At 39.1% G+C, this 16,060-nt stretch overlaps 1 long non-coding RNA gene across 5 annotated transcripts; it reads left to right on the top strand.

Annotated features, from left to right (window-relative positions):
* LOC107634240 lies at nucleotides 11,535–14,613 on the top strand. 5 transcript variants are annotated; one of them, XR_002358991.1, is made up of 7 exons: nucleotides 11,537–12,372; nucleotides 12,930–13,053; nucleotides 13,174–13,218; nucleotides 13,292–13,373; nucleotides 13,811–13,863; nucleotides 13,971–14,030; nucleotides 14,286–14,613. It is a non-coding gene; the product is annotated as an uncharacterized LOC107634240 (long non-coding RNA). The 5 variants fall into 5 exon arrangements; XR_002358990.1 differs by having other exon boundaries at nucleotides 11,536–12,372; nucleotides 13,174–13,373; XR_002358992.1 differs by lacking the exon at nucleotides 12,930–13,053 and having other exon boundaries at nucleotides 11,541–12,372.

A 16,060-nucleotide genomic window follows, 5' to 3' on the forward strand; every position in this document is an offset into this window, starting at 1 on the left:
AGCCTCCTCGAAGCAGGATTTATTCGAGAACTTGACTACTCGACATGGGTGTTGAATGTGGTTCTAGTGAAAAAACACAATGGGAAATGGAGGATGTGTGTGAATTACTCTGATCTCAACAAAGCATGCCCCAAGGACTGCTACCCCCTGCCCAACATCAATGCGCTCGTCGACGCAGCAGCGGGATACCGGTACCTGAGCTTTATGGACGCTTACTCAGGCTATAATCAGATACCAATGCACCGACCTGACAAAGAGAAAACGGCGTTCATAATGCCAAGAGGGACATATTGCTACAAGGTGATGTCGTTCGGCCTGAAGAACGCTGGGGCAACATACCAAAGGCTAATGAACAAAATATTTAGTGACCTCATAGGCAAAACGGTGGAGGTGTATGTAGATGATATCCTCGCAAAGACCACCCGGTTTGAGGACCTCATAAGCGACCTGGGAAACGTGTTCGCCTCCCTCCGAAAATACGGCATGAGGCTCAACCCACTCAAATGCGCCTTTGCCATGGAAGCAGGAAAATTCCTAGGGTTCATGATAACCCAAAGAGGGGTCGAGGCCAACCCGGAAAAATGCCAAGCAATACTCCGAATGAAGAGTCCGGGCTGCGTCAAGGATGTTCAGAGGCTATCCAGAAAAGTCACCGCTTTATCCCATTTCCTCAGAGCGTCGGCTGCTAGAGCGCTGCCATTTTTCAACCTTATGAAAAAAGGGATAGTTTTTTATTGGACCCCGGCGTGTGAGGAAGCATTCAATCATTTCAAAGAAATCCTAGCCACACCACCCGTGCTCGGGAAGCCAAAAGTCGGAGAACCACTCTACCTGTACCTGGCCATAACGGAGGAGGCGCTGGCGGCAGTCTTGGTACGGGAAGAAGGAAAGATTCAACAACCAGTTTACTTTGTGAGTAGAGCACTACAAGGAGCAGAACTAAGATACAGCAAACTAGAGAAGCTGGCTCTAGCACTGCTAACCTCCTCCTGAAGACTACGACAGTATTTTCAGTGTCACCAAGTGGTCGTAAGAACAGACCAAGGAATCCACCAAGTGCTCCAAAAACCCAACTTAACGGGAAGAATGATGACTTGGGCCATCGAACTATCTCAATATGATTTGCGATATGAGCCCCGACATGCGATCAAGGCACAAGCAATGACAGACTTCTTGGTGGAAGTAGCGGGGGACCCGACCGAGGAAGCGGGCATACGGTGGAGGCTCCATGTGGACGGAGCCTCCAACCAAACGTCTGGGGGTGCCGGGATCATCTTGGAAAGTTCTGCCGGAGTCATATACGAACAATCAATCAAGTTCGAGTTTCCCGTATCAAACAACCAAGCGGAATACGAGGCCCTCCTGGGCGGCTTGATCCTAGCTCGAGAAGTCGGGGCTACGAGGCTGGAAGTATGCAGTGACTCACAGGTCGTTACCTCGCAGGTGAACGGAAGCTACCAAGCCAGGGACTCGCTATTACAAAAGTACTTGGAAAAGATCAAAGAGCTGGCAAAACAATTCGAGGAGGTCGCGGTCCAACACGTTCCGAGGGAAAGGAACACACGGGCAGACCTCCTATCAAAGCTAGCGAGCACGAAACCAGGAGTCGGCAACAGGTCCCTTATTCAAGGAATGATAAAGGAACCAGCAGTCGCCCTCCACCTGACAAAGATAGGTCCCTCCTGGATGGACCCCATCACTGATTTCCTAGAAAACGGCAAACTCCCTGAAGACGAGAAGGAGGATAAAGCATTGAGAAGGGAGGCGGCCAGATATGCGATCATACAAGGCCAACTATTCAAAAAGGGACTTAGCCAGCCCTTGCTGAAGTGCCTCCATCCCGACCAAACGGACTACGTACTCAAAGAAGTCCACGAGGGATGCTGCGGTCACCACATCGGGGGCAAAGCCCTAGCAAGAAAGCTCATCCGAGCTGGATATTACTGGTCGTCGATGATGGTCGACTCAAAAGAGTTCGTAAGGAAATGTGTCAAGTGCCAAGAGAACGCCAACTTCCACAGAGCGCCGACAACTGAACTAAGCCTGCTAACATCCTCCCGACCTTTCGCATAATGGGGAATCGATCTACTGAGACCTTTCCCGGTCGGCCCGGGGCAAGTCAAATACCTCATAGTCGCTATTGACTACTACACCAAATGGATAGAAGCTGAACCACTGGCGAGCATATCCTCAGCCAATTGTCGAAAGTTCGTGTGGAGGCAGGTGATAACTCGATTTGGCATCCCGGAAGTCGTCATCTCTGACAATGGGACACAGTTCACCGACAAGAAATTCATGGAGTTCCTCACCGGCCTAGGCATAAAGCAGAAATTCTCCTCAGTAGAACACCCCCAGACAAATGGTCAAGTTGAGGCCGCAAACAAGGTCGTCTTGCTAGGCCTCAAGAAGCGGCTGGACAACAAAAAAAGGGCATGGGCCGACGAACTCGCCTCGGTTCTCTGGTCCTACCGAACAACCGAGCAATCCTCCACAGGGAAAACCCCATTCCGCCTGACGTATGGGGTGGAAGCAATGATACCCGTAGAGATCGGCGAGCCAAGCCCACGATTACTTCTGAAGGGAGTAGAGGAAGCGGTGGAAAAAGACCTAGCAGACGAGGCTAGGGAGATAGCCCATTTGTCAGAAATAGCACTAAAGCAAAGAATGGCCCTACGCTACAACTCCAAAGTGCTCAAGAGGGAATTTGAGCAAAACGACCTTGTCCTACGGCGCAACGACATCGGACTACTGACCCAGGGAGAAGCTAAACTGGCAGTGAACTGGGAAGGTCCCTACAGAGTCAAAGAAGTGATTGGCAAGGGCGCCTACAAATTGGAGAAGCTCGATGGTAAAGAGGTCCCGAGAACTTGGAATGCAGGTAACCTGAGAAGGTTTTATTCTTAGCTCAAGCACGCCGACTAGGCGACCTAACGAGCTTAATCATTTACTTTTGCACTTGCTACGATAATAGACTTGCTCAATTACCTGTTAATGTTTACTTGTCAAAATTACCTCTCTATTGATCCCTACTTACACATCCCACGACAACAAGTTCCATATAATACGTTAAACGGAATCACGATACGGCACCCCGGGACTGATCATCCCGGGAGCCACCTAAGTTTAAGCCATAACAAACGGCTACGTCAATACTAAAGGAAACGACCTGGCCCCGCCAAACTACCAAAACGGTAAAACAAACTCGAGCGACAAAGCCAATACCAACCAAGCTGTAACAAAATGAAACGAAAACAATACTGGATGAGCGGATAAAGATGATGATCAAAAGTCGACCACGCGACCAGTAAAGTATATCGAAAGGCTAGTTCCACAAGTTCTACAAACAAAATACACAATTACAAAGAGATCACATTTTGGGCATGTCGACAATCTTGCCATCCTTGATTGTTTTGAAGACCCCAATTGCCGACGTGTCGAAATCAGGAGCCACGATCTTCACTTGGGCCTTAAGCGCCTTGATGAGTTTGGAAAACTCTAAATTGATATCAGTGATGACTAAACATTATTAATATAATTAATTATAAATTATTAAATTAATTTTGAATTAAATGATGATCAAAATAATTTTGCAATGCAGGTTTTCTTATTGGGCCGAACAGAAAAGCAGAATTATTGCAAGCCCAATATGCTTAAAACCAATCAGCCTTTATTAATGTTTTCTATATTATTTGGTTGAAGCAATTTGTAATTATTTGGGCCAGATTGAACTATTATCACTATAAGCCCAATCACAAACTTTGCTAATTAGACCAATGCATGGTCCGAATCCACTAAGCAAAGAAAGCAAAGTTCCATTGCTTACAATGGATCTCTTCTTTAAACATGTGATGGAACTCAAAATTTTATTGAGAAAAATTAATACATGCATGGGAACTATGAGAAAGAAATTGTCATTGATTTGATTGATGGCATATTGAGGCACGCTACCTAAAGCAAAGGGAAGTAATTAACTTTAATTCATCAAATCTATTTGATTGCTTCTCTTTCTACACTCTCTACTCTCTCATCTTTTCTTTCTTTCCTTCGGTCATGTCACAGGCAGGGACAGATCCAGAAATGATATTATGGGGGGCCAATAACACATATAATATTAAAAATTATGTAAAAAATTATATAATATAAGATGTATTATAAAAATATACGGATAGAGAATATATTTTAAAGTAAAAAAATATGTGTATACTTTTTACTTAAAATTCACCGATAATAGAATTTGTGTCAAAATTTTTAACAATTTTCTTTTCAATATAATTAAAAGACAATTAGCAAGAAATTCATCTTTTATTTTGTTTCTAAGTTATTTTTCACAATATTTATAGTTGAAAAAGATCTCTTAATTGTAGCAGTTGAAACAGAGAGAATTAATACCAAACGAATAAAAAAAAAGGCCACAAAAAGAAAAAGAATTCACTTTATGAGATTTAAAAATTTTTATTTAATTAAAAAATATTAGTAATAATATCTTTTTCAGATTTTTTTAATATTGTTACTTATTTTTTAGATACTAAAAATTATTAATATTTAAATTAGACTGAACTTTTATTTATATTATACTAAATACTAAATATTTTTTTAAAAAAAATTAAATTATACATAATAACTTATTACTATTAAAAAAAGTTGGGGGGGGCCGAGACCGCCACTCGCCCCCTTATGTCCGTCCCTGGTCACAGAAAATTATGGAAGCTAAGTTGAGCTAGCAGAAGAAAGAAGGAGCTACATGCATCAAGACCATCGAGCTGATGGCAAGAAAACATAAAAAATGTAGTGGCTAAGATCTGCAACCATGAAAAGAAAGATATGGTGATGAGATCTCAGCCTCTTCATACCAAAAATAGATAAGAAAGATTTCGGCCAGCAAGGAGAAGATCCTTGGAGAGGATGGCTTTTCTCTGATTCTGCTCAACCACCACAGGAGGTAGCTACAGTGGCTACGTGATGGAAGAGGCAGAGATTGGAGCAGATGAAGCTATCATCATCATGAAGCATCAAGGGCCAGAAGTTCATCTTGGAGAGCAAGGCAAGGATGAAGGGCTCGGATTGATGAAGAGTGGTGACCAAGGAAGGACTAGAGGTAATTGCATGTTGGGTTTTGCATGGGTTATCTCTTCTCTCTCTCTGGCCGAACCGGTTCTGACTTGAAGAAGAAGAAGATTGGCTTGGTTTGTTTGGTTTCAACCTTGAAGGCTTCTCCCTATAAGTAAGGGTGAACAGTCAGGGTTTGATTCAAGGAGTGAGAGTGCAAGGCACAGAGTTCTTAGAGCTACCTGAGCTAACAGATTTCTCTTCACCTTCAATGTATTCTGTTTTGTAATTTTCTGTTTAATTTTGTCATGTCTTGAGTCTCATGGAAAAAGGAAAACAGTGAGGTTTGTATGAAAAAGCCATAGAGCGGAAAAAGGCAGAGAGTGCAAAATTAAAAGAAAAAGCCATAGATGTCCTTAGAGTTCCTTTGTTCATCTATGTTGTGTTTCATGATTCTGTGAGAATTTCCTTATAAGTTGGGTTAGCACTTTACAGTCTGTAATCAAGAAGATTATAGTGAAATTCCATCATTGTTGTGATGGAGACTGGATGTAGGCTGCACTACACTTAGCAGCTGAACTAGGATATATCTGGGTGTAATTTTCTCTCTTCTCTACTCCATTTCTGTTTCTACTGCACAGGAGCTAAAACTAAAAAATATCTCGTGCCAAGTGACGAGACAAAAATAAAAGTCTCGTGGCTAGGGACAAGACAAAAATAAAAAAGTCTCCTGAAGTTATTTAAAAGATCAGCAAGTGTTACTGAGCGAAAAGGGGGCTAAGATTCAACCCATACCAACAAAACGGTAATAAAATAGAACGAAAATGCACTACCGAGTAAGTGGGGAAAAACTGTAACCATAAGCCGACCAGGCGGCTACTTAAGCAGTTTAAAATTACAAGATCCAACATGCACAACAACGAAGTTCATCAAACTACACGACAAGATCCACAAAAAATAAAATTACATACAAGAGTACAGAGATCACTTCTTCGACTTATCGACAATCTTGCCGTCCTTAATGGTTTTAAAGACCCCGATCGCCGATGTGTCGAAGTTAGGTGCCATGATCTTCACCTGGGCTTTAAGGGCCTCTTCAGTCATCAGTATGGCAGTCTTTCCCTGTTTCACGGTCTCTTTATGCTTCTTCCTGAGCTCCTCGACCTCAGCTTGGGCAGCCTTGGCCGACGAAACGGCCGCATCACGCTCCTTCTCCAAAGCGACCAACCGACCTTGTGCGGCATTGAGTTGATTTTCCAAAGTCATCTATCGCTCGGTTAAACGAGACACGGTGGCATCGGAGGTCTCCAGCTTCTCCTCAGCAGACGCAGCTTTCTCCTCAGTAGCCTTAAGCTTTTTCCCCGTCTCGGATAGCTGCTCCTGAAGCGTTTCAACTTGGGCTTTGAATTCATTGTTGGCCTTAGCAGCAGTTTCGAGCTTCCTGCGCAGCGACTGCATCCCCGACAACTCAAACTCGGCCTTTCGGGCTATTACAGCACCACGAAGAAGGGTACGGTACATCCACCTCGCCTGCCCCGCAAGCTTGATGCCGAGGAAGTGATCTTCCGTGCCGGGGATCAGTTGGGAGTCTATGAAAGCCCCAGCGTCAAAGTTTCTCTCCATCACGGTGAGAGCTCCTTTAGGGCTGAAGGATGCCCTCTGCCTCTTGGGAGTGGGGATAAGCTTCAAGTCATCATCCTCTTGTTGGGTGGAGGACGAATGCCCGATGCCGGCCGTCTCCTCGGGAATAGGGGAAGCATGCGCCCCGGCAGAGTTTTTGTCATTACATCTCGGCGTCACGAGGTGAAGGCACCGCCTGATCCTTCTTCTCCTCATGAGGGTTCTCCGGCTTCCTGTCAACCTTCTCGTCGGCTTTCTCCTCATCAGTGTTCGCCAAGAAGGTCTTGTACAAACCCTCAAGCCCTGTCACCGAAGCATACATCTCCACTGCAACAAACAAGTAAACAAGTTAGTCGTGAAACCAGCATAACCAAGTGAAGCAATAGCAACGCAAAAAATGCAAAGCAAAACAACTAACAAATATAATTTCTGGCGACCTCCCGGTCACCCATCAAAAGGTGGGGGTTCACGTGATTCCTCGCAAAAACAGCCAACAATACATCGGCAACCTTTCTGTCCACAACGGACATCCCCTTATAAGTCACCTTAATAAAAGTGTTAGATCCTGCCCCGAAGCTCCAGTACATCGGGATGAGGCATTCCCCTTCTAACGACAGCCAGAAGGGGTGACGATCTTTGACCGGACGCACCTTAAAATACTTGTCTTTAAACTGATGATAAGAGTCCTCGAACAAGCCGAAAATTCTCCGACCCTGGGCAGATCGGAAGGACATGAACCCTTTCCTCGCTTTCCCCTCCTTCAAAGGATTCGTGAGGTTGAAGAAAAAGAGGAAAATGTCAACGGACGCCGGCAACTCCAAATATTCGCATACCATCTCGAAACAGCAGATGGAAGCCCAACTATTCGGATGTAGCTGCGACGGCGCCACGGAGATCCGGTTGAGAAGCGCCATTTGAAAAGTAGAAAACGGGATAGGAACCCCCACCTGGGTGAACATGTACTTATAAAATCAGATCCAATCGGGGACCCGAGAGGAATGGAAATTAAGCTCATACAGTCGTTCATTGGGGGCAGAAACAAAGACGTCGTAATTGGCTTCCTCGTCTGTCTCTCCGCACAAGTACTCCCCTTGGCGGAACTCCGTTAGATCCTCCTCGCCCATCTGGTATGGGGAGTCCTTCACGTCGGAAGTCACCCAGGCGTAGGGGTCGTAACTCGCGACGGCGGGAGAAGCTCGAGAAACGACGCGAGGCATACCTACAGTGGGGGTACTACTCGGTTAGTCTATGAGGTCGGGAGTCCGAAAAAAACTTAGAAACTACATTTAAGCCTATTCAATAGCTAAGATCAAGCATGGCTAAGGCAAAATCCAAACAAAAGCCTACCTTGAAATGGTAACCCCCTTTACGCACCTACTTGGCACTAAAGGCCATCTATCATACAAAACCAAGCAAACAGCATGCATGCAGAAGAACTGATGGCAAAGTCAAAATGAACACGAAGCAAAGAACGAAGAGATGAAAAATTACCTAGATTAATTGCGAAGATTTGAAGCAGAGGGAGGAGGAGCGAATGCGCAAGAATGCAGAAACAACACTCTGGGAAACTCGAAGAAGGAGAAGATGGAGATGATTGGAGTGAAGATATGAGAAGAAAACAAATGAAAAACTGTTTAAAACTGCCACTCAAGGAGTGCGAAAGGCCTAGGGGCAAAATAGTCTTTGCACGCGGGGTTTTTAACCCATTATGAGCATTTAATGCTCTGTGCGAGGAACGAGGCGACAAATGGTCACCTCAGCAACAAACAGACACGCGCGCAAGAGGCACGTCCCCTCCACGGGCGGCCGACCTGGCGACAACACACGAAAGAAGAGATAACACACCACCAACAACCCTCACGATCATTGCTGGCGCGTTGGGGGCACTGTTACGACCTGGCCCAGATGGGATATGGGCCAACCCGACCCATGAACCACCCGACCCAAACGGTCGGGTGCAAGGCGTTCAAATACCGACCCGGACACGCGTCCTGGACAGCTTTCCGTTACAGCTGTGAAAGGAAGCTTCGAGGAAGGTGGCCTCTGCCCCTGGGGGGCCATTCCTAACACGGTATATATGAGGAGGGCCCTGCCCCTCCCCCAAGGTACGTCACATACCATCCACCCATTTTTCGCCTGCACACTTTGCTGACTAGAGCGTCGGAGTGTCTTTGCAGGTGACACTCCCTCCTCACACGAAGTGTTCGGGACGTCGTCTACTCCAACCCGGCAACTTACGACCAGGCGAGGCCTCCCCCTCATCAACCAAGATACTAATCCAAAGCTCCGGTACTCGACCTACCGAACAAGACCAAAACAGAATTTTACCCAAATATAAGGGACCAATTTAGTATTTTATCCTTTTTTATGTTTAAATATTTTTTCTCGGCTTTTTATTTTTAGTATTGTGGTTTAAATGGTATTTTCTAACAATGTAAATATTTAGTGTTTTTTTTTTGTATAAATACCAAAAATTTTAAGGTTAGATTTATAGTTTTTAATTTGCATCACAAAACTAACTCATCAATTTATTTATCACTTAAAAAAATTTCAACCCACATAAACTTAAAGCTAAGATTTTTTCATAATCCCAAATTAAACCCTAAATTTTGTTTTTAAGATAAAATTGAGCCTCTAACTTATACATGCTGAAAACATTTTAAATTTTCATAACTAACAAAATTAGCCCTATTTTTCTTCTTTTCAGTTTTCACACTACACGAACCCTTGTAAAATGTAAATTTTGTGCTTGGGTAAAAAACTAAAATAAGCTATGGGGAGATACATATTACATGAATCAGCCAAAACGAAATCTGATTCACCAATCAACCAATGTACAAATTCATGTAGTTCGAATCACCTCGTTTCGAATTTGACTTGAATGTAATTCAAATTACGCAACTTCGAATTACATGCAAACGTGAAACATAAATAATTCGAATTGATGCAATTCGAATTACTATCACACGTGAATTCAACATAATTCGAATTAAACTGGTTCGAATTACTCCCAAGTGCCAATTCCTATGTAATTCGAATGATGTTGATCGAATTACACATTGTACAATAAGATACTAAAAAAAATACTATATAATATAAAAAAATATACTAAAAAAAGTATAAAATAAGATTATAACAAATTAATTTTAGTATAAAATTATCAAATATAAATTAATTTTAACTCCTATTAGTACATTGAATTAAAAATAACATATAAAAATGTACTTGTATTTATTAAATTTTAATAACATATAAAAATTTAATGACTTTTTAAATATTCTTTTTATAATAGGAGTACATTTTTATATACTTTAAATACTTTATATAAAAATGTACTTATGTTTATCATACAAAAATAAAGTGTTGTACCAATATAATAATATTATAACATTTTAAATCAATCTTTTTCTAGGATTTTAGATTAAAAGCAGCACATGAAAAAGCATTATTGGTATATTAAAGCTAATTTAATTAAAAAAGATAGAACTGCATTTTTTAGGATTTTATGTACATAATTAGGCTAATTTTTTTTAATATTCATCAAAGATGTGTGTTACACTATGTTATTTGGTTTCAGGTAAGTTTTACTCTACTATAATTTTTTTTTTTACTTTTCAGAAGACACAAATAAAGTAAAAAAAAAAATTATATTTGTGTACATAGTGAAAATTACATTTGTGTACACAAATTAAGTAAAAAAAATTACTCTACTATATTTGTGTCTTCTGAAAAGTAAAAAAAAAATTATAGTAGAGTAAAATTTATCTGAAACCAAATAACAGTGTAACATACATCTTTGATTAATATTAAAAAAATTAGCCTAATTATGTACATAAAATTCTAAAAAATACAATTCTATCTTTTTTAATTAAGTTAGCTTTAAAATACCAATAATGTTTTTTCATGTGCTGCTTTTAATCTAAAATCCTAAAAAAAATTGATTTAAAATGTTATAATGTTATTATATTGGCACAACACTTTATTTTTATATGATAAACATACACCACACTTTATTAAATAATCTTTTTATAAAGTATTTAAAGTATATAAAAATGTACTCCTATTATAAAAAGAATATTTAAAAAGTCATTAAAATTTTTATATGTTATTAAAATTTAATAAATACAAGTACATTTTTATATGTTATTTTTAATTCAATGTACTAATAGGAGTTAAAATTAATTTATATTTGATAATTTTATACTAAAATTAATTTGTTATAATCTTGTTTTATACTTTTTTTTTTAGTATTTTTTATATTATATAGTATTTTTTTAGTATCTTATTGTATAATGTGAAATTCGAATCAACATCATTCGAATTACATAGGACTTGGCACTTGGGAGTAATTCGAACCAGTTCAATTCGAATTATGTATGTTTCACGTTTGCATGTAATTCGAAGTTGCGTGATTCGAATTACATTCAAGTCAAATTCGAAACGAGGTGATTTGAACTACATGAATTTGTGCATTGGTCACTACAACAAATATGGTTTTTAGCAACGCCAAATTTTGTAACGCCTTAAAACTGTTCTCTTAGATAGGTTTAGACAACGGTTTTTTATAGTGTTACTGTTGAATTTAATTTTTCATTATTTTATAGGAACAAATTAAAACCGTTCTCTTTGACTACTTTAAAGAACGGTTTTATAACCGTTACCATGATTTGTGTTTAAGCAACAGTTTTTTATTGTTGTTTAAATAATTGTACAAAAGAAACGCATAAAAACCGTTGCCAAAATGCTACACTTTAAAACCGTTCTATTAGATGGTCTTAGACAACGATTTTTACAGTGTTGCTGTTGAAGTTCAAATTTTTACCCTAATTCTAAAAATTCTTAAGTTAAACCCTAATATCCCAAATTTTCCAATTTATGCCCTAAATTAAACACAACTCACACACACAGAAGGAAAGAAAAGGGGAGAAACGAGAAACAGGGAGCTCGAGGGGGAAATGGAGAAGAAAAGGAAAGTGAAGCAAGGGAGGGGATGGCGCCGGGAAGGGTTCCACCGTTGTCGTTGTCATCGTCAGGTGAAGGTAGAGGGGTGATCGAGAGAGAGTCGGATGTGAGGAAGAGAACGACATGCGTGAGAGGGAGACAGAGTCTGCGACGGAGCTGTCCCGCCGCCAACGCCTCGTCACCGTCGTGCTTCAAGGTCACCGCTCCCGTTTGAGCCGCCATCAGTTCTGTGTCGCTGAGGGAAGCCCGAGATGGAGATGAGGGAGACGCGAGCCAAGGATCGCGACGAGGAGTAGAAGAAGCCGTCACCTTCACTGGAGCCACGATCGCTATCGATGTTCTGCCTTCCCCTGAGCCGCCAATACCACCATATTCTTCCAATCCGCCACACTCACCGCCAGCGAAGCTTTTGTTGCCGTCACCGCAGAAAGGGGGTTGCTGCTGCTGTCATGGCCATCTTCATTGCCGCTGCAACTTCATTCAATCCTCAACTGTTGGAACTCGCCGCTGGTACCAATCGAGACGTCTGCTACTAATGGTTCACTGCGATACAAAACAGCGATGGAGAAAGGGACAGAACACGCCAGAGGAGGTTGCTGGAGCCGTTGGTCTGAACTGCCCTGCCTTTCCCTGCTCCGGTGCCGCAGCTACTGCTGGAAAGTGATCGGAAATGTTGCTGCTGTTGCCATGGATTAAGAAAAAGGGGTTCGTCGCAATTAATTCCTGCTAGTTTGACACTCTGAGGTAGGGGGTTTATATTTAAAGTTTAATAGTTTTAATTTTAGAATGCCTACAAAGTTAATTGGATAATTGCAAATGGTTAATAGTGGTTAAGAATCAATTAATTGATGTGAATGACTTGAAATGTGTTTGAGAATAGTTAACTATTGTGATTATTCTGAGTTATGATTGGAATTAGATGCGGTTGTGAAGTGTGATTAAACTGGTATTATTTACTAAATTGAAACATGTTGAGTTAATTATTGAAAAACTGTCATATTGATAATTGATGAATTGAGTTTGAATTATGACTAGTTTTGTTGCTGTAAGTGATTATCTGGTGATATTGATTTTGGTTTGAGGCTGTAACTATTACCGATTTTTTTATTGTTTGGAATTGCAGATAATCCTAATTGTATTTGATTATTATGAATTGGTTGTTATAAGTTGGTTTGCTTGATGGATTAAATTGAAGTTTGATTACTGAATTTTTTTTTTTTGAAATCTGAGTTTTAAAATAGTTTTTATGCTTGCCTTGCATACTGTGTGGTGGATTTTTGTTGTTGTTGTTGCCTTCACAGAAAATGGGATAGATAAGAGAATTGTTTGTGTGACTTCTGGTGGCACCACTGCTCCATTGGAGCAGCGGTGCGTTCGCTATGTTGACAACTTTAGTTCAGGTCATAGGGGAGCCACATTCACTGAGTATCTGTTCTTGCACTTGCTCTTGTTTTTGTTCTTGTCAATGAAACTTTTTCTTGGATATTTGTTTAGTGATCTCTTGGAGGGGAATGAATACTATGTTGCTGGTTATGTTGAGTGTAGGTATTTTCTGAAGGCGCGATATGCTGTGATCTTCTTGTATCGGAGGTGAATTTTTCTGTGTATCCTTCTTTTATGTTTTTTTGTGTGTTGTTGCTTACTACCTGTAACTCTTGTTCAGAGGAAGTTTTCAGCCATTCTGTAGATCCCTGATGATCCCTTACTTGATTGCTTTGAGGCCACCGAAGGATTAAACATTCAAGGTCTTTGGTTTGTGCTTCATCCTCTTGTACCATTAAAAAAGGGAAGGAAAAGAATATAAATAAAATGATACCAATAACTCTACTAGCAATGCTTCACATTAGAATTTGCACTAAAAAATGTGATAAACTGAAATAAAAGACTTGATCATGTAGGTCGTTAGTTGTATGAAACAATGATGTTAACTGCCTTGTAAGATTTTTTTCCCTCTTCTTCCTCTAGAAGATTCTTAATTTTTATCTTGATCACTAAAGGCTGACAAAATTCCATCATATATATAATTTCATCATATAATACAATTTTCTTTGCTTTTAAACCTTGTCTTTAGATGAAGACCACTCAAAATGATAATTGGATATTTTGTAATGATGTTATTTTGCATGCCCACTTCATTTCTATCTTATTTCTGTATTTTGCTGAATGCTGTTATATACTTCAGTCCGTGAGGCTTATTCTAAAGCAGTGAAGACCGCTATCGTGGATCATCATGCTGTATGATCTGTAGCTAAGATTTTGTCATTTCATTGTTTTTTTTTCATCTAATTCCATTTTATCTATGTTAATAAGTGTAGCCTTACTACAATATCATACTATTGCAGGCAGTGGATAGTGGTCTCCGGTTAAAGCTTCCTTTCAGCACTATATTTGAGTATCTTCAGGTTAGCTTCACTCCACTATAATTTCTTTGTATTAATTTCATGTAAAAATGCAGTGCAATCTGTTACGTGGTGTATATAGTTTCTTCCTGTCTTGGTGTTTGCCAGCAATAATTTGTTTATTTGTTTATTTTTCATTTCCATGGATTCATCAGATTACTATAGCCACTTGTTATTTTGTAGCTTAACTATAAGTGCTTAATAATTATATATCTTGGCACAAATTGATCATTGATAAATATGTTTTTTATTTTGTAGATGCTGCAAATAATTTCAAAGCCAATGAAGGATATTGGCCCAAGTGTAATGTTCTATCTTATCTGACTTTTATGTTCTTTGGAAGGACATGATATAAAATTGATATGTTGGTTCTTCTTTCCATGAAAGTTTCATCCCTTATTAACTTCAATTTTAGCTTGAATGATTATGTAATATGTTAAGATACAAGAATATTAACCATGTCAATTTCAACATCTATGCTAGAGTTAGTTATTATATAGAGAATTAGCATACAGATAACACTTCCTGCTTAGATTGTGAAAACTGAAAAGTATAAGCAGAAAGACATTTATTGTATTTTGAAAAATGATGATATAATGTGATTGTGGATCATTCAACAATTTTTATAAGTTAAATTTGATGGGAAATGTTCAATTATTTTTTCTATAGTAATTCGATTCAAATAGTTTAGATTATTTATTGACACTAAATTAAAAAAAAAAGTTGGAACTAATTTCATTCATGAGAAAACTATTGTAAATAAAGAATTATATATTACAAAAAATCGTTGTCAAAATTCACATAAGGTATGGTATTAAAACCATTGCCAAAAAATGACACCAACGGTAACGCTTTAAAACCGTTGTTTTAGACGACTACAAAATGGCAACGGTATTAAAACTGTTGCCAAAAAATGACACCAATGGTAACGCTTTAAAACCGTTGGCTTTGTGAATAATAAAACTACAACAGTTTAAAACCGTTGCCTATCTAGTTATGGTTTTAAACCGTTGCATCATGAAAGAGAACGGTTTAAAACCGTTGCTTATTGAGTAACGGTTCGAAACCGTTGTTTAAAATTTTTTTTCAAAACCGTTGTCTATGCCAGTCACTAAGGCAACATTTTTTTTGTTACCGTTGCCTTAGGTAAAAAACTGTTGCCTTTGAGTATTGACAACGGCCATATATACCACAGGTCAAAAACCGTTGCCAAAGTGTTGCCTAAAGTTTTAAGAACGGTTTTTCAATCTACGACAACGGTTTTTGACCGTCGAAAACTCTTATTTATTGTAGTGGGTTAATTAGTGAATCAAATTTCGTTTTGACTAATTCATGTAATATGTATCTCCCCATGACTTATTTTAGTTTTTTACCCTATCTGTTTTATATATATTAACACCTTAATAACGAAGGTAAGCCACGTGAATAATGATTGAATGATCATAAATTGAGCAAGGAACTTTCTATTATTATATGATTATTCAACAGCGCCACTGCTGTAGACCCTGTTTGCATTTTTTTTTTGGTGACTAGACCCTGTTTGCATTTATATCCCTAGCTTGCTTGTCACATCATCAAGAAAAAAGAGTGCATATACATTCTCTTTCTCTTTTTAAAAAATTCAAAGAAATATATTGAAGTATTATCTTGAAAATAGGCGGATGTTCAGAACTCAGAAGCACAGGGTATTTGGTATATTTCGGAAGAAATTTGATATAAATTATTGTTGGGTGAAACACGAGACAAGTAGCTAGTTGGTGAGAATTAAATCCCTAATTACTAACAGTAATTTTTGTTGGCCAATAAACTATAACTCAAATAATATAATCTTTCTATACTCATCTAAGAAATCGCAAATTTGAGTTTCTCTATTTTCAATAAAAAAAAACAGTACTCCTGTTGACACAAAATTTTATCTCACACACGATTATAAAGAATTCACATGTACAAACTAGATAAATTAATCTCTAAAAAATTAAAAATAGTCCCAAACAAAATTTTTAGTCTATTTATTTTAAATTTAATTATATATA

This window comes from Arachis ipaensis, chromosome B03 (genome assembly GCF_000816755.2).
Source record: "Arachis ipaensis cultivar K30076 chromosome B03, Araip1.1, whole genome shotgun sequence".
In the NCBI taxonomy this organism is placed as follows: Eukaryota; Viridiplantae; Streptophyta; class Magnoliopsida; order Fabales; family Fabaceae; genus Arachis; species Arachis ipaensis.